The sequence below is a fragment of the Leucoraja erinacea genome, chromosome 6, assembly GCF_028641065.1.
Source record: "Leucoraja erinacea ecotype New England chromosome 6, Leri_hhj_1, whole genome shotgun sequence".
Lineage (NCBI taxonomy): Eukaryota > Metazoa > Chordata > Chondrichthyes > Rajiformes > Rajidae > Leucoraja > Leucoraja erinaceus.
Genome location: NC_073382.1, coordinates 41,344,050 through 41,365,351, shown reverse-complemented (window position 1 = coordinate 41,365,351; position 21,302 = coordinate 41,344,050). Strand labels below are relative to the sequence as shown.

Sequence of the window (21,302 nt, the reverse complement as noted above, 5' to 3'; positions counted from 1 at the left end):
CTTGCTAAACATTGTCCTCCCCCCCCCCCCCCCCCCCCCCCCCCTCCACCTCTCTTTTTCATCTTTCAACTTTTACATCTTTTTCAGCTGTACAAAATGCTGCTGAGGCCACTGTTGGTGTATTGTGTATTCGGTCACCTAGCTATAGGAAAGATGTTAAGCTGGAAATAATGCAGAGAAGATTTTAGTGGATATTGCCAGGACTTGAGGGCATGAGCTATAGGGAGAGGTTGGGCAGGCTAGGACTGAATTCCTTGGAGCATGGGAGATGAGGTGATCTTACGGAGGTGTACAAAGTCATGAGGGAAATTGGAGAGTAGATGCACAGAATCATTTACCCAGTGTAGGGGAATCAAGAACCAGGTGAGAGGGGAAATATTTAATAGGAATCTGAGAGGCAACCTTTTCACACAGAAGGAGCGGGTATTTGTAAAGAGATGCCAGAAGAGGTAGTTGAGGTAGAAACTATAAAAGCAGTTAAAACACATTTGGATAGATAAATTGATGCAATAGGTACGCTGTACCAAATGTCCTTTTTCCATGCTGCATGACTCTATGGCATTTGGTGCTTTCAAGGTGGCTTCCTCTAAATTGGCGAGGCCAAGCATAGACTAGGCAACTGTTTTACACAACACCTGTACTCTGTCTCCAATGGCCATCTTGATGTCTTGATTGCATGCCCATCTGTGCTCGGCCTTCTTCAGGCTTAGTAAAAGGCGTAATGCAAAACTAGAAGAACACCATCTTATTTTCTGCTATTTTGTAAACTACAACGCAACAGTGTGAACATATATATCTGGGTTCAACCAGACCTTGAGAGCTGACACTTAATGTTCCTCTCTGGACAATTGTACTGCAGAACACATTCATAACACATTGGGCTGTTGTGTGAATATAATGTGCTGGAATAGAGATAGGATTTAACTAAAAATAACGTAAATTTGCCCAAGCCTCACAAATTCAGGATCAAAAGCACCTACCAGGCAATTACTTGCTTTTAAAATTCAGTCATGCTGTGCTGTGCTGTGGGAAACTAGAAATTGAGGTCTACGTCTCTATTTTTGGTTAAACCAAATGGAAAATGGTAAAGATCTCGAGTCAGCACTTGACCAACTTGTTGCTTTCAGATGTTTAGCCTACATTTTTCCTTCAACAAATGCCACAAAAAGCACTACTCACTTATTTATCTTATAGCCATTTACCAAGAATATGCAGCCCCATTTCCCTTATTGGCTAGCATTTGGATTGAGTCATAGAGTCATAGTCATAGAGTGATCTATCGTGGAAACAGGCCGCTCGGCCCAATTTATCCACACCGGTCATCATGTCCCAGCTATACTAGTTCCACCTGCCTCAACTACGTCCTCTGGCAGCTTGTTCCATATACCCACCACCCTTTGTGTGAAAAGGTTTCCCCTCAGATTCCTATTAAATCTTTTCCCCTTCACCTTAAACCTATATCCTCTGGTTCTCGATTCACCTACTCTGGGCAAGAGACTCTGACTCTGTCTCTACCTGATCTATTGCTCTCATTATTTTATACACCTATATAAGGCATGGCAAAACTTAACTTTCTTTAAGTTTAAAGAAAATCTGAAATTACATTACAAAGAGTGAATTTTGTTTTCAATCAGTACCAAAGCAACCAATTTATTTTAAGGTAACATACATCAATCACATGCAATAAAAGAGAGCATGGAAAGGGGAAGCAACTGCATATGTATTCTCTTCAACCTTAAATTAAATTGCATGTAGTGAAATTACACATTCAGTTTCTCAATTAACATTCTATCACTGATCAGCTCTTCTAACATCTCCAAAGGCATCCTAAGAACAACACTGCAACAGGTTCTATCCACTTCAAAGTTCATAGTTGACCATATTACAAACATTCTCTGAAATACATTGTAATGATAATGTGTAGTGTGTAATGTGTAGTGGGAGATTTCTCTTCCAGAGAACACCTCACATTATAGTGCTCATGATGAATCGTTAACAGTGGCTATTATTCCCTATTCTATTTATGCTGGGTATAGATAAATGAAAATTCTAATATTTCCACAACATGATACAAAAATAATAACACTGCCATAAGAAGCACCAAGTCCTTCCATATTTATCCAGAATAAGGCAGTGGGAATCAATGGTATTCAGTACAATTAATGTTGATTTACTTTGTCTAATTTACTGTATCATATAGGAGATGTCTTTCTGTATCTGAACCAACAATTAATTTTAGTTGTGCTATTGTGGGCAAACCATGCTCAAATTTTAGAAAGATGTATTTGAAGATCTCTCTCCAGTTATACACACTTAGCTCTTAATTATTTTCAATTCAATACTATTTTGAGAACTGCCTTCATGTTGATCCTGGTGAATAGTACTACTCTGATATAATGAAGCTTGGTTACAAATGTGATTTTATAATTATTTCATGGGGGGGTGGGAATTGCTGACAGAACTCAGTCTATCCCTTAATTGCCCTGAACTGAGAAGGCAGTTAAAAGTCACTTACATCTGTGGATTTTCTTACATCAATAATATGTAAAAATGGGCCAAAATTGCAGATTTCCTTCCCAGAGAGCATTAATGAATCAGATGTGCTTTTATAACAATATATTAGTAGCTTCATTGTTCACATTACTAATGTTTTTTTTTAAATCCAGGTTTAGTTAATTACCTACATTTAAATTCGCCAGAAAAAGGCACAGAGTAACTCAGTGGGTTAGGTAGTTTCTCTGGAGAACAGGGATCGATGATATTTTAGGCCAGGGCCCTTCAGTTTTCAAAACCTCTGCAGTTCTGATTCTATCTTGTGTATTGGAATAGTAGTTCAGCAAATCATAAGATCATGTGATAGTAGAATTAGGCCATTCGGCCCATCAAGTCTACTCTGTCATTCAATCATGGCTGATCTATCTCACCCTCCTAACCCCATTCCCCTGCCTTCTGCCCATAAACCTCTGACACCCGTACATATGGAAGCATCCTACTTAATTAATCACTAATTAATCACTAACAGCAATAATTTTGTTTAATGTCCTGTTGAAAATTAGGAGCATTATCAAAAGACTAGTTTATTCCAATGGGTTGCCGCAACTTTCCCACTAAACTTTGTTGAATAAAATCTCCAGAAATAATTTGAATTGATTTTTTTGATCTTTTCAAACAAATGTCACAGTTTTTATGTTAACAATTAAATTGAAAATTGAAGTTTCAAGCTGACATTCTATTTTTTTTTTAGCATATTCTTATCCACTTACGTCCAGCAAACAAGAGAAATCTGATGTCAAGTCTGAGACATCTAACCATATAACCATATAACAATTACAGCACGGAAACAGGCCATCTCGGCCCTACAAGTCCATGCCGAACAACTTTTTTTCCCTTAGTCCCACCTGCCTGCACTCATACCATAACCCTCCATTCCCTTCTCATCCATATGCCTATCCAATTTATTTTTAAATGATACCAACGAACCTGCCTCCACCACTTCCACTGGAAGCTCATTCCACACCGCTACCACTCTCTGAGTAAAGAAGTTCCCCCTCATGTTACCCCTAAACTTCTGTCCCTTAATTCTGAAGTCATGTCCTCTTGTTTGAATCTTCCCTATTCTCAAAGGAAAAAGCTGATCCACATCAACTCTGTCTATCCCTCTCATCATTTTAAAGACCTCTATCAAGTCCCCCCTTAACCTTCTGTGCTCCAGAGAATAAAGACCTAACTTATTCAACCTTTCTCTGTAACTTAGTTGTTGAAACCCAGGCAACATTCTAGTAAATCTCCTCTGTACTCGCTCTATTTTGTTGACATCCTTCCTATAATTGGGCGACCAAAATCTAAACTTTAGATTTCATAGTTAGAATTAACTTTAAATTGTTTGTACTCATTTTAGGCTGTTTGACAAACATTTGGTTTTATGTAGTTTTAGTTGCTGCTTAAATAGTCAGTCATAAAATCATTCAGCTCCAAAAGAGGCATCTCATAGGTCCCAATTCCCAATTCCTTCAATATAGCCCTCCTTTGCTTTCCTTTTAAAGTACAATCAATGCAATCAGTTTTATTCGTGCAAGTTAAATGAATTTGCCAGCAGCTGTACAATTGAAAAAAAAACGCACAAAAACACAATAAAAATGTAACACAAAGATCCACCACAGCATTCATCACTGTGGTGGAAGGCACAACATTTGGCCAGCCCTCCTCCATTTTCCCCGGGACCCCTATTCTACTCCCTATTGAAAGTTTCAAATGAATTTGTTCTACCATTATTTCAAGCACTGAATCATGGATCAGATCAGCTTAGTAGTTAAACAATAAATCTCCTCATTGCCCCACCAGTCCTTTTGTTTATTGTCTTAAATTTGCCTCCTCTGGTTAATGATCCCCCTGACAGGAAGAACATTTTCTCCTTATTTGCTCAATCCAATCTTGAGAAATCTTCTTAAAGGCTGCAAACTGAGAATAAATAAATCTGGAGCGCATATTGGAGGATTAGTTTGTCACACCCATTTGGGAACCATCTGAGGGTGTCACGGGTTGGAGACAGAGACAGAGACATTCCGGTCTTAAGTGGAATTGAAGCAAAGAAGTTGGAAACTGGCAATTACTTCAACTGAACATTTATAGTTTCAATAAAACCCTTTAATAAATAATGGAAACCTCAAACCAATGCTACGCCTAGTTTGCGCAAAAACATAGTCAAGCAGGATTCAGTTTCAATTAAAACGTTTTTTAACATCTGACCCAAACTTCTGTGTTAAAAAAACGAAAGGAGAAAGTTGTCAAAAATTCTCATTCTCAGCTCTGAGTTGGAGAACTTTAGGTTAATTATTATCCCATTTCAGTACCGGAAAACAAATAGTTTGCCTGACAGTCCAGTGCAATACAAAGAAGGGAGTTCAGCACTGTTATTGTTACAGCCTTCGAAATAAAACTGAATCTATGCCTATTCTCTCAGGTAAGTACAAAAGATCCTACAGCATTATTTAAAGAAAGAGCAGAGAATTCATTTCTGGTTTCCTAGCCAAAATTCATCCTCTCAATTATCATTACAGAAACAAATATCTGATCATCATCACCATACTGTTTCTGAAATTGCACATTTACAAACTGGCTGTTGCATTTTGTACATTGCAACAACAAGTTGCAGGGCTGCCAACATTGGGTGAGAGTTGGGAGTGAGAAATTCCGAGGGAGCATAGCAGAGCAGGGGGGGGGGGAAGGAGGAGGACCATCGTCCCCCTCCCATTGGTACGGAAAATTTGCATTTTTCAGCTTGAAATTGTGCAATATGGTGCATACTGTAGCAAGTCTTTTAACTTACACTTGAATGCAATATTGGATTTAAATTGGATTGGAGCGTTTTTGAAAGGGGGGAGGCTGAGCGATCACTGATCACTGGCCTTGGGGGTACCCGGTGAGGGAGTGGAGCAACCAAGTGGGGAGAGGGTGTGGAAGAAGGGTGTCCCCCCTCCCAGGATAGGAACTTTTTGAAATGTGATGTATTAAAATCATGTTTTAGTGCACTGTAGAAGTATAATTTCAATGTTTTTTTGTATGAAGCATTTTTAAGAGGTAACCTTTTTAAGGGGTAACTTTATCCACACAAAGGGTGATGGGTGTATGGAACAAGCTGCCAGAGAAGGTAGTTGAGGCAGGGACCATCCCAACATTTAAGAAAAAGTTAGACTGATACATGAATAGGACAGGTTTGGAGGTATGGACCAAAAGCAGGTGGCGTAGCTGGGACATGTTGGCGGGTGTGGGCAAGTTGCGCCGAAGGGCCTGTTTTCACACTGTATCACTCTATGACTACATTATACCTCCACCATGCATGAATGCTTCAAAATCAAGTGATCGAGTTTTATTGCCATATACTGAAGCATAGAAACTTAGAAAATAGGTGCAGGAATAGGCCATCAGCCCTTCGAGCCAGCACTGCCATTCAATATGATCATGGCTATTCATCTAAAATCAGTACCTCTTTCCTGTTTTTTCCCCATATCCCTTGATGTCGTTAGCCCCAAGAACTAAATGTAACTCTCTCTTGAAAACATCCAGTGAATTGACCTGCACTGCCTTCTGTGGCAGAGAATTCCACAGATTCACAACTCTCTGCGTGAAGAAAGTTTGTTCTCATCTCAGTCCTAACTGGCCCCCTCTTTATTCTTAAACTGTGACCCCTGGTTCTGAACGCCCCCAAAATTGGGAACATTTTTCCTGCAGATTTTCCTAAGTGAAAATCTAGCAGGCAAGCAGGATGCTTTCACCAACCACCCCCATTTGAAGTCCACTATCTTCCACCGTTTCTACCCAGTGCTTGGTACTTACTTCCAGCAGCCACTGGTTGTCCTCCAGGATGCACCGAGCCGCAGCCTGTTCCATGCCGGTCACCTGGGTAAATTCGGCACAGAGACTCTCACAGCAGCGGCGCAACGCTTCGAGGCCTCCGACGGCCCGGGACTCTTGCACTGAGGCTGCTCCATGGCTGGAGCTGCAGTGTGCGACTTGCCAGCCCGGCAAACACTCGCCAGCCCCGCTCCCCGTCCGCATCTGTCCCCGCCGCTGCTTCTGCTTCCAACACCCGCGGCCCATGCAGTTGATATGAGTTTTGAAATTTTCGTTTATCACAGAATTTCTCACAACAGAGCAAGAGAAATTTGTGATCAGCGTGAGAATTTGGTGAAATGCGTGATTCTCACGCTCAATGCATGGGAGTTGGCAGCCCTGCCTCTCTATCCCCCTCTCCCTCTCACTCCTCTCTCCCCCTCTCTCTCTCCATCCCCCTCTCCCCCACTCTCTCCCTCCCCTCTCTCTCTCTTCACCCCCCTCTCCTCTCTGTCCCCCTCTCTCCCTCTCTCTCTCTCTCTCTTCCCCTCTCTCCTGTTGTGATCACCACTGGAGGGCTCTGTCTCCTCTCATCCCCCCTCTCTCTCCCCCTCTCTCTCTCCTCTCTCCCCCTCTCTCCCCCTCTCTCTCTCCTCCACTCTCCCTCTCCTCCTCATCTCTCTATCTCTCTCCCCCCCTCTCTCTATTCTCTTCCCCTCTCTCTCTCCCCCCCTCTCTGCCCTCTTCTCCGTCTCTTTCCCTCTCCCTCTCCTCTTTCTCTGTCACCCTCTCTCACTCTCTCCTCTCTCCCCCCCTCTCCCTCTCTCCTCTCTCTCTCCTCTCTCTCCCTCCTCTCTTCCCCTAACTCTCTCTCCTCTCTCTCTTCCCCTCTCTCTCTCCCCTCTCTTCTCCCTCCCCTCTCTCTCCCCCCTCTCTCTCCCTCCCCTCTCTCCCCTCTCTCTCTCTCCATCCTCTCTCTCCCTCTCTCTCTCTCCCTCTCTCTATCACTCTCCCTCTCTCTCTCTCTCTCTCTCTCTCCCTCTCTCTCTCCCTCCCCCTCTCTCTCTCCCTCTCTCTCTCTCTCTCTCTCTCTCTCTCTCTCTCTCTCTCTCTCTCTCTCTCTCTCTCTCTCTCTCTCTCTCTCTCTCTCTCTCCCTCTCTCTCTCGAGCGACTCGCCAGCCCCGCAAACACTCGACAGCCCCGGCAAACACTCGCCAGTCCCGGCTCCTCACATCTGTTCCCGCCGCTGGTTCTGATCCCATCCCTCCCTCAGCCCCGGCTCTCCAACACCCCGCGGACCATGCAGTTTATCCGAGTTTTGACATTTTCGTTGATCACAGAATTTCTCACCACAGAGCGTGACAAATTTCTGATCAGCGTGAGGGTGTGAGAGATTGCTTGAGAGCTGGTAGCCCTGAAGTTGTCAAAAATTGCAGCAGGATCTTGATCGGTTGGCCAGATGGGCTGAGGAGTGGTTGATGGAATTTAATACAGAGAAATGCAAGATTTTACCATTTTGGAAGTCTAACATGGGCAGGCCCAATACAGTGAATGGGAAGGCTCTGGGGAGTGTTGTAGTGCAGAGGGACCTAGGAGTGCAGGTACATAGTTCCCTGAAAATGGCATCACAGCTAGATAGGGTGGTCAAAAAGACTACCGGCACATTACCCTTTATCAGTCAAGAGTATTGAGTACTGATGTTGGGAGGTTAAAAACAGTACGACACAACAGGTCAGGCAATATCTGTGGAAGGATAAGTTGAGTTATATTTGCTGCTGTACTTTGGGATTTGATGCCTCCAATGCACATCAGTAACTACGGGGCATAACTACACTTACTCGTAATTCAATCATTTACAGGGCCAATACAAAACGGGATTTGGAGATAGCAGACTTTTGAAGAGATAGTAAATATCATGGGCTCAGAATGATTTAAGACTGTACCCTGCAAAAAATATCGTCTTGCCTACCATACTGATGGGTGTAGAATAGGTTGATAATAATCTCCCTATGTAGCAAAAACCATGCCCATCGCTAAAAAAGATGTAGTTAGAGGCAACAGAGGAATCTGCAACAACATCGAGTTTTGTACCCCAAAGGCACTGCTTTGGGGTACAAATGATATCCAGCATTACTTTGATAACTGAAACCATGTTAATAGGACTGTCAGCCCTGTAACTTATTTTCCTATCTTCACGAATGGCTGCATTACATTTTGACTTTTCCATTTTATTTGGGATAAAGGAAATATTGACAGCTAGTGCATTCATTCCCCCCTGCAACCATCTTTTTGTAGAGATTTTAGACCTGGCAGTCAATTCAAATGAGATATTTTTGCCTTTTAGTCCTGTTATTTTAAACCAAGTGTTTTCTTGATATTGAAGACAAAGTTTAGTTTAGTTTAGAGAACAGCCCTTCAGTCCATCATCCACACCAACCATCAATCATCCATTCACACTAGTTCTACGTTATTTCATTTTCCCATCCACTCCTTACATGTTAGTGGTAATTTTTACATAGGCCACCTAACCTACAAACCCACACGTCTTTTGGATGTGTGAGGAAACCAGATCACCCAGAGAAAATCCAGGCTGTCACAGGGAGAACATGCAAACTCCGCACAGATGGCACCCAACGTCAGGATCGAACTTTGTAGGTGATTTGAAACTGGAGAATTCAATATTCATGCCATCAGGTTTTACACTATTTTGACACAATATGAGACATTGTTCCCCTACTTTGCATTTGGTCTCACCTTGGCAGTGGGGGAGTCCAAGAACATATAAATGTGGAGAGGAACTAACATCATTTGCAACCAGTTCTATATGGCCATGGTAGACAGCGCACAGGTGCTCGGCAAAGCAGTCACATAGTCTGCGCTTGGCATCAACAGTGGAGACCACATCGAGAGAATAGAATGTTGCAGACAAGGGTGGAGGAGGTCCACATGAATCTCCACCACACTTGGAATGGCTGTTTAAATCTCTGAATGGAGATGAGGGAGGAGGTGTAGCAACAAGTATTGTTCCTCCGATGGTTGCAGAGGAAAGTGCTTCGGGATGGAGGGAATGAGCAAACTAGGGTCTCACCAGAGAGTGTTCCCTGAAGAAAGCTGAAAGGATGAGAAGAAGAGGCGATGAGATGACATTGCAGCTGACAGAAATGACTAGGACCAAGGGAACACTACTTCTGTCTGGGGGAGGTGGGGGATGAGAGCAGAAGAATGGGAAATGGAGGAGATGTAGGTGAGGATTTCATCAACCACAGAATTAGAATTAGAATTTTCTTTCTTGTCATTCAGACCTTACGGTCTGAACGAAATTTCGTGCCTGCAGTCATACATACAATAATACAATAATAAACAACAATAAGCACAAATTAACATCCACCACAGTGAGTCCTCCAAGCACCTCCTCACTGTGGTGGAGGCAAAAATCTTAGGGCTGCAGTCTCTTCCCTCCTCTTCTCCCTCTGCGCTGAGGCGATACCCCACCGGGCAATGGTACAACCAGTCCCGTGGCTCACCGAACCCCGCAAACGGACCGGTTCAAACACCGCGGCCTGGTGTAGAGTGGAAACCATGTTTTCTGAAAAAGGAGAACTTTTCAGATGTCCTGAGCGGAAAAACCCATTTCAAAAAACAGATATAGTGGAGATGGGGCAACAAGAGGAGTATCCTGTTACAGTAACATTAGCAACACTAGTGAATAATTGGTTAATTATCAGTTAGAAGGAGGGATGTTCTGTTGTGAGGTCTGTGGAAAATAGAGAAGAACAGAAAGCCACAAGGAAGGAAAATGTATTTAATAAAACAAATGAAAGAGCAATGAGTGGAAAATAAATCTCTAAAACCCCTGTCTCACGGTGCGAGTCCACCCACGAGTGATACCGAGTTAAAAACAAATCAAACTTGTGGTAATCACGTAGAATTAACGTAGCAGGAACGTCGGAACTCGTGGATGTAACTTAACGACTCGTAACGCTAACGGCAGGTACTCGGGAAACTTGTTAACTCGTGAAAATTTTTCAACATGTTGAAAGATTTCCACTAGTCAAATTTACTCTTGAAGGAAAAATGTGAAACTTTTAAACTCGTTGTAATACCGTAGTAGCCCGTGGGTTTACCGTAGTGACTCGTGAGTAACTCGTGGGTTTGGCCTGGGTGCTAGAAGTGAAATGTTGAAGATTAGTCAGACTTTAATGGAAAGATTTGCAGTGATCTAACAATTCATTTTCAGTGAGTAATGCCTTTCAATGATTGATGCCAGACCTTGAACAAATGCAGTTCAAATGGACACCCGTTGCCTTAGCACAGCATGGCCTTTAGTATTACTAACTCCAGGGGAAGGGCACGGATCAGTTTTAGTGATGCAGCTCAATCAAACCAAACATTCAATGCAGGACAATGTTGAGTTGATGCAGCTTCATTGAGTTGTCCTGGTTTTCGTTGGAAAAGCGAGAAGCCTTTCACAGATGCAATCTTAATGTGGTTCATCTCAAGTTAAAGAGGCAAATGCAACAAGTGTGAGCAATTTTGGAAGGATTGTTTCTTGAAACAAACTGCTCTAAAAATTTGAAGGAAGGAATTGCAGATACTAGTTTAAACCAAAGACAGACACAAAAATCTGGACTAACTCAGCTGGTCAGGCAGCATCTCTGGAGAAAAGAAATAGGTGATGTTTCGGGTCGAGATCGTTCTTCAGGCTGGGTCTTAGCCTGAAGAAGGGTCCCGTCCCGAAACTTCGCCTACTCCTTTTCTCAAGAGATGTTGCCTGGCCCGTGGAGTTACGCGAGCATTTTGTGTCTATCCTTGGTTTAAACTAACATCTGCAATTCCTTCCTTCCAAACTTCCTTCCTTCAAACATCACCGATTCCTTTTATCCAGAATTGTTGCGTGACCCATTGAGTTAACTCAGCAGCTGGACAGAGAGAAAAAAGGTGAGTAAAAAAAGGTGAGTGAATACATTCCTGTTTGAATAAGTGTAGGAAGGAACTGCAGATGGTGGTTTACACCGAAGACAGGCACAAAAAGCTGGAGTAGCTCAGCGGGTCATGCAGCATCGAGGAAAAATAGTCTCGACCCGAAGCGTCGCCTATTCCTTTTCTCCGGAGATGCCGTCTGACCCGGAGCTTTTTGTGTCCATCTCTTGTTTGAATAAGATTATTTGAAAATGAAATGATCCACACCCACTCTCAAAAATAAATTCCCTTTATGTGAAAAATAAACCAATTGCAAAACATTGCCAACACAAAGGGAAATATCCTTTGAGGTCATTCGCTACCATCCGCAGTCACAGATAAAACAGTGCAGGATATGATAACGTGGCCAATGAATCAAGTGTGAGGCGAGATCCCCGAAATACAGTCTGCCGAGCGATGAATAAACAGGGGTGAGAAATGTACTAACCGTTAGCCTATATATAGAAAAATCCCAAAACTTGGGTTCAGTGAGTTTAAAAAAGTACATTATACAAGAAACCTTTACAAATAGCGAAGCTTCGCGTATGACAGCGCACACACCTGATGAAAATGTCCCAAAGGGCGGAAACAGGCCCTTCGGCCCACTGAGCCAGCCGTCAAACGCTCATTCACCTCAAACTCATATCTGCCCGCATTCACATCAATTTCCAACCTGAGCCCCATTCGACCACTCACCGACACATCAGGAGAAGGTGACAGTCCTTCAGGTAGACAGCCAAGAAGAACTTCATATCTACACTCAGATGGACTGGCAGATGGAGTAGATAGGAGTTGGGGAAAGAGTGGAAAAGCCCAAGAGAAATAGAGGGAAAGGGATTTAGAAAAAACAGGTGCTGGAATCCTGAAACTCATGTCAAAACATTTAAACGGTATGAACACATAGCAAATAGGTGCAGGAGTAGGCCATTCATCCCTTCGAGCCAGCATTGCCATTCAATGTGATCATGGCTGATCATCCAAAATCAGTACCTCGTTTCTGCTTTCTCCCCATATCCCTTGATTCCGTAACCCTAAGAAATTTAAACATGGGAGGTCTTTTATAGTGAGAAAAAAAAACTGCATGGCATCATTTTTACCATGTGATGATTTTTCCACACATCGGTAGTAGTTGTCGGCTCAAGAGTAACTCGGGAGAGGAACCTGGTACATTGCAGAAATGAGAATTAAACGGCAAACTTAGACATACACGTGGGAACTCGTTTAAACTCGTGAACATAAACTTGGAATTTCGTAGACAACCACGAGTTTGATCTTTTCTTCCACTCGTGGGTGGAGTCGCACCGTGAGACAGGGCTACCAGCCTTTACTTTAGAGATACAATGTGCAAACAGACCCTTATATGCACCAAGCCAAACCTGACAACGATAACCCTGTACACTATCCTACACACTAGGGACATTTTATAATTTACAGAAACCAATTAACCTACAAACCTGTACGTCTTTGGAGTGTGGGATGAGACTAGGACACTTGGAGAAAACCCATGCAGTCACAGGGAGAACGTACAAACTCGGTGCAGACAGCACCAGTCAAAATTAAACACGGGTATCTGGCGCTATAAGGTAGCCACTCTACCAGGGCACCACTGTGCCGCCCTCATTCTTAGGAAGACAAACTAATTAAAAGCACCAGGAAAAAAAATCTTTGATCATGACACTGTAGATGAAAATTGGCACATCAAAATTGCTGCAGTGCAACTGAAACTTTCTTTAATCTGCATATAAACAGAGTTTGGTTTAATTTGTATAATTTTAATTATTGAAGGAACATGTAACGTGAACAGAATACATAATTAACATGGCATAAAGTGTACGATTCAGCGCAAAAGTAGGGTTTCTTTACATGGACGGAGAACACAACTATATTTGCTGTGCAAAGAGTGAAAGACTTGTATTCCTATAACGCACTTATCATTTAAACCATAACAAGTTGTGCATGAAGAAAATCTGTCCTCTTGAGCTTTATACCTTAGCACATAAATAACTATAAACTTCCATTCATTCAATTATTTTCTGTATTTATTTAAGATTGAAAGATATATTTAGATAAACACACGGAAAATAAAACAGATCGACTATGTGAGCCTGAAGCACAGCAATTACTGTGACATACAACTTTTCAAGAACTGAATGAATCAATCTTACTGTAACATTTATTCCAAACATTCACTGCATCGCATATTTCTGAAAGTGGGAATTTTTAAGTTCAGCAGGCCTTCAATGCCTTCTCAGTGCTTTTCTACTTTTTTAACAAAAACTCAAACTTTCAACCCTCTTAGTATATGTAGAAATTATAAATGAAAGTGCTTCTACAAAACAATCTGATTCTTAAAAGTCAGCAAAGGGAACTAAGTAAAACCTGATTGCCAGGAATGTAAACCGCACTCCACAGGACAGGCTCACTATATTAAATCCAAAGTTACGTTAGTTTTTTTTTCCAAAATCAAATGATCCGATTGTTTTACTGTTGTTGCACACCAAATAAGCAGTATCACCTCAGAAAATTCCAATCCCTTTATTTTTGGCATGTTAAAATAGGATTTGTACATAATTTAATTTACTTTACATTTCAATTCTGCTCAGCGACATGGCTGCTAATTACATTCTCCTGGGCTACAGCCTCAGTCCTCAGGTAGGGTTTCAACCTAAATTGACAACTCCTCTCTCCCTCCCTCCCCCCCACCCCCACAGACACTGCTCAACCCACTGAGTTCCTCCAGCAGATTGTTTATTGCTCCAGATTCCAGCATTGCAGTCTCTTGGATCTCTTGGATTGCATACCTCAATCACTAAACCTTTAGGGCAGTTGAGCTGCTATTTTTCCGTCATTCTGCATTAAACAAGACACTGTAGTCGCAGCACTGAAGTTGATTTTAACTGCCCTCTGAAATTGTCATTAGGCTTTATCACGACTGCTATGTCCAACAGGAAAAAAGGATAAAACCAGTGGGACTAATTGTCGCTGGCCGAGGCATTGAATTCTGACAAAATAAAATCACCCCAAATACTCCTCATAAACATTGGGGGACTGAGGTATACTGTAAATTGAGAAAAAAGTTCCATAGGCCAATGAAGCAACGGCCTGACAACATCACAGAATTAAACCTTACAATGTGACAAACTCCACCACAACATCCTCGGGTAAATCTAATCTCACTAATCTAATAGGACAGACCTACCAGAGATAGTGGTGCAAGAGCATATAAGTAGGATAGCGTTGCATGGGTAGTTCTCAACTTCAGCCAAGACCCATGAAGTGTCATGGTATCAGGATCAACTAAGACCCATGATGTATCATGATGTGAGTATCAACCAGGGGCACGGGTAATCTCCTCTTCATCTCTTGCCATTGTTTGTTAAAACAATTTTTAGGAAAAGCCACTGAAATGACCAGACCACAGAATGTCCAACAACTTCCAGGTTACCTTTTAAATTGTACATATCTCTGTTAGAGATATATTACCTTTCCCCCTTTACCACTGGATCTAAAAGCTGAAAATCCATGACCAATTGCTTTAGTTTAATTTTAGTTTAAACATACAGGTTGGAAACAAGCCCTTAGGCTCATTGAATCGCGTTTACCAGCGATCCCCGTACATTAGCTCTAGCCTACTCATGAGGGACAATTTACATAGGCCAATTAACCTCCAAACCTGCATATTTTTAGAATGCGGGAGGAAACAGGTGCATCCAGGGAAAACTCTCACGCTCACAGGGAGAAGGGACAAACTCCGTACAGAGAGCACCTGTAGTCGGGATTGAACTAGCGTCTCTGGCGCTGTAAGGCAACAATTCAACTGCGCTGTCCCAATGTGGGAAAAGGACAGCAGTGATTCAAGAAGGTCACACCTCACCACCTTCTCAAGGCCAATTAGAAATCCAATAAATGCTGACCTTGCAGACGAAGCTCACATACGGATGATTTTGTTTTAAATGGGGAATCTAGAAACACTGATCCATTTAGAACATAAAACACAGAACAGCACAGGAACAGGCACTTTGACCCACAATGTCTTTGCTAAATATGATGCCAACACAAAATAATCTCTGCTTTCACATGACGCATATCCCTCCATTACCAGCATATGCATGTGTCTATCTACAAGCCTCTTAAATGCCATAGGCTGTGGGCCGAGCATCGAAAATGTGTCTAGAATTTAACCATGTCTGGGAACTACTTGAAATTTTGCACAGATGCAGATAAAAAGTAATTGAGAAGGAAGTCATAACTTGTCAGTGCCAAAAGTTGCACATTAATTAGTTACGCTAATTAGAAAAGGAGATCGAAAAAGTAAATGCCATCTAGTGTTTAATACTCATATTACTCCATGGGGAGTCTAATTCTGAGCAGCTATCTATTTAAACCATATATTATTATACCACATATCTATATTACTAAATCTCTGTTCTTGACCGCTTTAGTGCTGCGATTTCCGAGAGAACGGCGCCACCTACGGCCGTCAGTTTTGGCCAACTTGCTCAGAGCCCCCCTCCACCGCATGTGTGCCGAGGATTTTTCCCGTCGAAGAAAAATGACAGAGATATTAATGTTTTTACACAATTCCCCATTCTCACTGCTGCCCCTCCTGAGGGGGAGGGACTATAAAACCAGGAAGTGAGGTGCCTCAATCAGTCTCTGCAAGTGGTGTGCCTCAATTACTCTGCAGCATGGAGGGCACTCTGAGCTCTGAATGACACTGAACACATTTCTTCATACCTGTGAGTAAGTACCCTTAATGTGGTTTGAAAATAAAATATGGTCAGTTTGAAATGAAAAAGCATTGCCTGCAAATGGTTGTTTGAGGGGTTTGGGTTTCTCTCTCTCCCCACCTCTCTCTCCCTCCCTATCCTTCTCTTCTTTCTCTCTCTCGCTCCCCCCCTGTCTCTCTCTCTCTCTCTCTCTCTCTCTCTCCCTCCCTCTCCCCCCCTCTCCCCTCCCTCCTCCCCTCTCCCTCCCCCCCTCTCCCCCCCTCCCCCTCCCTCCCCCCCCTCCTCCCCTCTCCCTCCCCCCCCCTCCCCCCCCCCTCCCCTCCCCCCCTCTCCCTCCCCCCTCCCCCTCCCCCTCCCCCCCCCTCCTCCCCCCCACTCCCCCCCTCCTCTCCCCCCCCCCCCCCCTCCTCCCCTCCCCCTCTCCTCCCCCCCCCTCCCCTCTCTCCCCCTCCCCCTCTCTCCCCTCCCCCCTCTCCCCTCGCCCTCCCCCTCCATCCATCTCCTCCCCCACCGTCCCTCCCCTAAACTCACTTCCCCCACCACACACCCCTACCTCCACCCTCCCTGCTCCCCACCTCTCGCCCTCACCCTCGCCCCCCTCTCACACCCCACCCCCTTTCTCTCCCCCCTTTCTCTCCCCCCTTCTCTCTCACCCCCTCCCCCTCCCCCTCTCTCCCCCCTCTCCCCCTCCCCTCCTCCCCCTCTCTCCTCCCCCCTCCCCCTCCTCTCCTCCTCCCCTCTCTCCTCTCCCTCCCTTCTCCCCCCCCTCTCCTCTCCCTCTCTCCCCTCTTTTTCTCCACCTCCTCCCCTCCCATCCCCTCCCCCACCGTCCCTACCCTAACCCACCCTCCCCTCCACACACCCCTGCCCCCTTCCCTCCACCCACCCTCCCCCTCCCTGCTCCCCCCCCTCACCCCCCCTCAGGACACCCCCCTCTCCCTCTCTCTCCCCCCTCTCCCTCCCTCTCACCCCTCTCTCCTCCCCCCCTCTCTGCTCATCCCGCCCTCTCTCCCCCCTCTCTCTCTCCCCTCCATCCCCTCCCTCCCTCTATATATTACTAAAAGTCTGTTCTTGACCGGTTTTGGCCATCTGTGCTGCGATTTCCGAGAGAACGCCGCCACCTACGGCCGTCATTTTTAGCCACCTTGCACAGAGCCCTCCATCGCCGTATATGTGTGCTGAGGATTTTTCCCGTCGATGAAAAATGACAGAGATATTAATGATTTTACAAAATTTACCATTCTCTCTGCTGCCCCTGCTGGCGGCATGGGGTAGGGACTAGCGGCAGGGGGGAGGGACTATAAAACCAGGACATGGTGTGCCTCAATCAGTGTCTGCAAGCTGGAGGAAGGCAGAGGGTCACGTTTCTCTGAGCTGTAACACTGAACACATGTCTACTCAAATGTTTGTGTTCTTAGTGGTTCTAAAACGCTTGCAGAATGTGTCTATTGGTTCTAAAATGTTTTGCAAAAAGTGTTTATTGGTTCTAAAATGTTTGCAAAAAGTGTCTCTTTTGGTTCTACAATGCTTGCAGAATGTGTCTTTTTTTGGTTCTAAAATGTTTTTTAGGTTCTCCCCCCCCCCCCCTCTCCTCTCCCCCCCCCCCCCTCTCCTCTCCTCTCCCCCCCCCCTCTCTCCTCTCCCCCCCCTCCTCTCCCCCCCTCTCCTCTCCCCTCCCTCTCCCCCTCCCCCCCTCCTCTCCCCCTCTCCTCCCCCCCCCTCTCTCCTCTCCTCTCCCCCTCTCCTCTCCTCTCCCGCTCCTCTCCCCCCTCTCTCTCTCTCCTCTCCCCTTTTCCTCTCCCCCCCCCCCCCCTCCATCCCCTCCCCCCCCATTCCTCCCCTAAACCCCCTCCCCTCCACACACCCCTACCCCCTTCCCTCCACCCTCCCTCCCCCTCCCTGCTCCCCACCTCTCCCCCTCCCCTCTCAGTACACCCCCCCCCCCCCCCTTTCCTCTCCCCCCCCCCTCTGTACCCCCCCCTCTCTCTATATATATGACGTGATTATGACAGTAATTATATATAATTACTAGCCTAACCCTAACCCTAACTCACCATCCTTCCTGAACTGCCGCCACTTTGGGACTGGCTGCGGGCTCAGTAAGTGTGGCCGTTCAGTGCGTCCACCTTGGCCAGCATGTCCTTCTGGATCGTCATGGTGATGATGGTGGGGAGCAGCACTGCCCTCCATACTACCCGGGCCGCCTACAGCACCCCCATAGTGCCGGATCCGTCAGTCCATCCGCCTGCTCGCTGCAACATCGGCCAACCGACAGCCCGACCGACCCTTCACAGCATCCACGGGCCGGCCCGACAACTCGACCGACCCTTCACAGCACTCACCGGCCAACCGACAGCCCGACCGACAGCCCGACCGACTGACTGACTGACCCTAATCCTATACCTAGCTCTACATTTTTATTTAACAGTTCACATCATAACTTTACAAAAATAAATCAATTGTAAAACAAAATTATCAGCAAGGTTAGCATTACCTTTATTCCTTCAAAACCTTGCTATTGTTTTGATGTTATTCGGAGTCAGCTCTGATCCCAGAGTGCTCGCTGCCTAGTACCATGAAACAAAGAGCGTGATTGGTCAATCGGCGTCCGACGCAATGTCAAATGTGCTTTGATTGGACAATTTACTATTTGGAAAATTTGAGGTTTTTCTCATATTTTAAAAATGTGTGCTGTTGTTACGACTCCCGAATGCAGGTACTTCAGAGCCGCATAACATAATTCAAAAACCAGGTTCAAGTTCAAAAATAGTTTTAATTTTTCAATGGACACAAAACCCAAACCTGATTCAAACAACCCAGTCAGGGATATGGGACCAGAACGAGATAGTGCTTTCCGAACCATTTGAAAATGTCTGCTGCCAGCGACATCCAGGGCAGTGCTGGTTGAGGTTGATGCAGAAGGGGCTGCCGCTGCTGATGAGGCACAAGGTTGTTGCAAATGGGACAGGAGGCTATGCGGTCCCGGATGTACTCGGCCATCCCTGGCCAGTAGAACAGACCACGAGCGCGTTACAGTGTGGAATCGGCCCCTGGGTGACCGCTGTGTGCCTCTTTGAAGTATTCATCTCGCAATGACGAGGGTATGGTGTTCCTGCCCAGGATCGAACTGGGGACCTTTCGCATGTGAGGCGAACGTGATAACTACACTACAGAAACTGTTGTCAGCACGACTGACGAACCTCGATTATACATGGTGGACTGTGAGGGAGCGGTTTACCGGAGAAGTCGACAACACCTGCTTGCTGTGAGGGAACCCCGCCCACTGCCTGCTGGTCCCTATGCTCCACTGGTCCAGTTCCAGCTGCCTTCTGCGATGTCTCCTACCCGTCCCCACATGTCTTACACCCCTCCTCGTCCCTTGGTCTCAACTAACCACGGGGCCTCACCTACCGCATGTTTCCCCATTTAATCCCCGCAAGCCTCTCTCCCGCGTCATTCTCGCCTCCTGGATCTCCGTCCCATCTTTCAGGAGAGGGAGGGGAGGGTTGGGTCCGCACGCGCTCGGGACGTGTTAGCAGACCACCAGACAGATATGGCGAGTATGTTTAACTCCATGGCATGGGTGCACTTTCCACACTTAATCCCAAGGGGGAAGGATGTAGATTGATAGTGCATGTGAGCCAATCACACACAGGCCACTACCACTAACTCCACAACACCCCTTGAGTACTTGAGTTAGAGCAGCTAGGATGTATTGACAACCAGGTTACACAAAAAAGCTGGAGAAACTCAGCGGGTGCAGCAGCATCTATGGAGCGAAGGAAATAGGCTCCGGAGAGAAGAGGAGAACTTCTTCAAGGTAGGCATATCTTGAAGAGATAACGCAGTGGCGTATACACAGTGTTTAAGAGGGAACTGCAGATGCTGGAGAATCGAAGGTTACACAAAAAAGCTGGAGAAACTCAGCGGGTGCAGCAGCATCTATGGAGCGAAGGAAATAGGCCCCTATTTCCTTCGCTCCATAGATGCTGCTGCACCCGCTGAGTTTCTCCAGCTTTTTTGTGTATTGACAACCAGTTGTCCTAGTGCTGCCAAGTGTTTATTAAAGATGTGTTCAAACCACACAATGACTTTGGCTCGTGTTTACAACTTCCCTCTGGAAGGTGACTCCGGACTGTCAAAGCTGCCACAGCCAGACATAAAAACAGTTTTTATCCATGAGTAGTTGCTCTACTCAACAGCCAAAAATCTGTAGCCTCTTTTTCATCTGGTATTTTGTTGGTTCAAATGCTTGATCAATGGTGTTTTATCATTAATGTCTTATTATTATTAATGTTTAGTGTTTTCAGAGTCATTCTAAACTGTCACTGTATGTCATGTTGTTACTTGTGGGCGGAGCACCAAAGCAAATTCCTTGTACGTGAATACTTGGCCAATAAACTTACTTACTTACTTATTTACTCTACAAACTCTCTTTCTTGAGGTCCTGAACCAACCTGATTTTCCCAGTCTACCTGCGTATTGAAATCCCCCATCATCGCAGTGGCTAGATCTTCAATGCTGATGCTCTTTAATGATTCCCATGTGAATATTTATATTTCCGAACTAAAACCATTGTTGGAGCATGGATATTGAAAGGCTAAGGCTGTACCATCTTAATGGGCGGCACAGAGTTACAGCAGTAGAGTTGCTGCCTTACAGCGCCAGAGACTCGGGGTCGATCCCGACTATGGATGTTGTCTGTACGATGTTTGCATGTTCTTCCTGTAACTGCGTGGGTTTTCTCCAGATGCTCCAGTTTCCTTCCACACTCCTAAGACGTACAGGTTTGTAAGGAAATTGGCTTTGGTAAAAATTGTAAATTGGCCCTAGTGTGTAGAATACTGCTAGTGTACAGGGGTGATGGCTGAACAGCGGGGACTCGGTGGGTTGAAGGGCCTGTTTCCAAGCTGTGTCTCTAAACTCCAAACACATTCTTTCCAGTGTAATTTGTATATTATTTTAATGTTGCAGCCATTACTGTTGTGGAGTGTCCACCCCACCTTCCACTGGCTCTGGAGAAGACTAGCATTCAGATTAGGCACAGAAGGATCAAATGTGCTGAATTTTAAGGAAATTATTACAAAGGCATCAGGCTGGGGGAAGAAAACAGAATTTGAAAACGGGGGTGAGGTCAGTGATTCAAAAATTGGATTATAAAGCAGAGGGTAAAAGTAGTTGAGATAAGAGACAGTTATCGTTTTTAGAAATGGAAAAATAACATTTTGGATCTGCGATCCTTCACTAGAAAGAAACTGGACGTGCAGTGATGCCACAAGCAA

At 45.0% G+C, this 21,302-nt stretch overlaps 1 protein-coding gene and 1 non-coding gene across 2 annotated transcripts in view; both read right to left on the bottom strand.

The window, feature by feature from the left end:
* LOC129698002 (glypican-6-like) overlaps nt 1–21,302 on the bottom strand; it is a 738,013-nt gene that overhangs the window by 593,836 nt on the left and 122,875 nt on the right. The window lies entirely within an intron of this gene.
* On the bottom strand, nt 19,128–19,197 carry trnav-cac (transfer RNA valine (anticodon CAC)). Its single transcript has one exon. It is a non-coding gene; the product is annotated as a tRNA-Val (tRNA).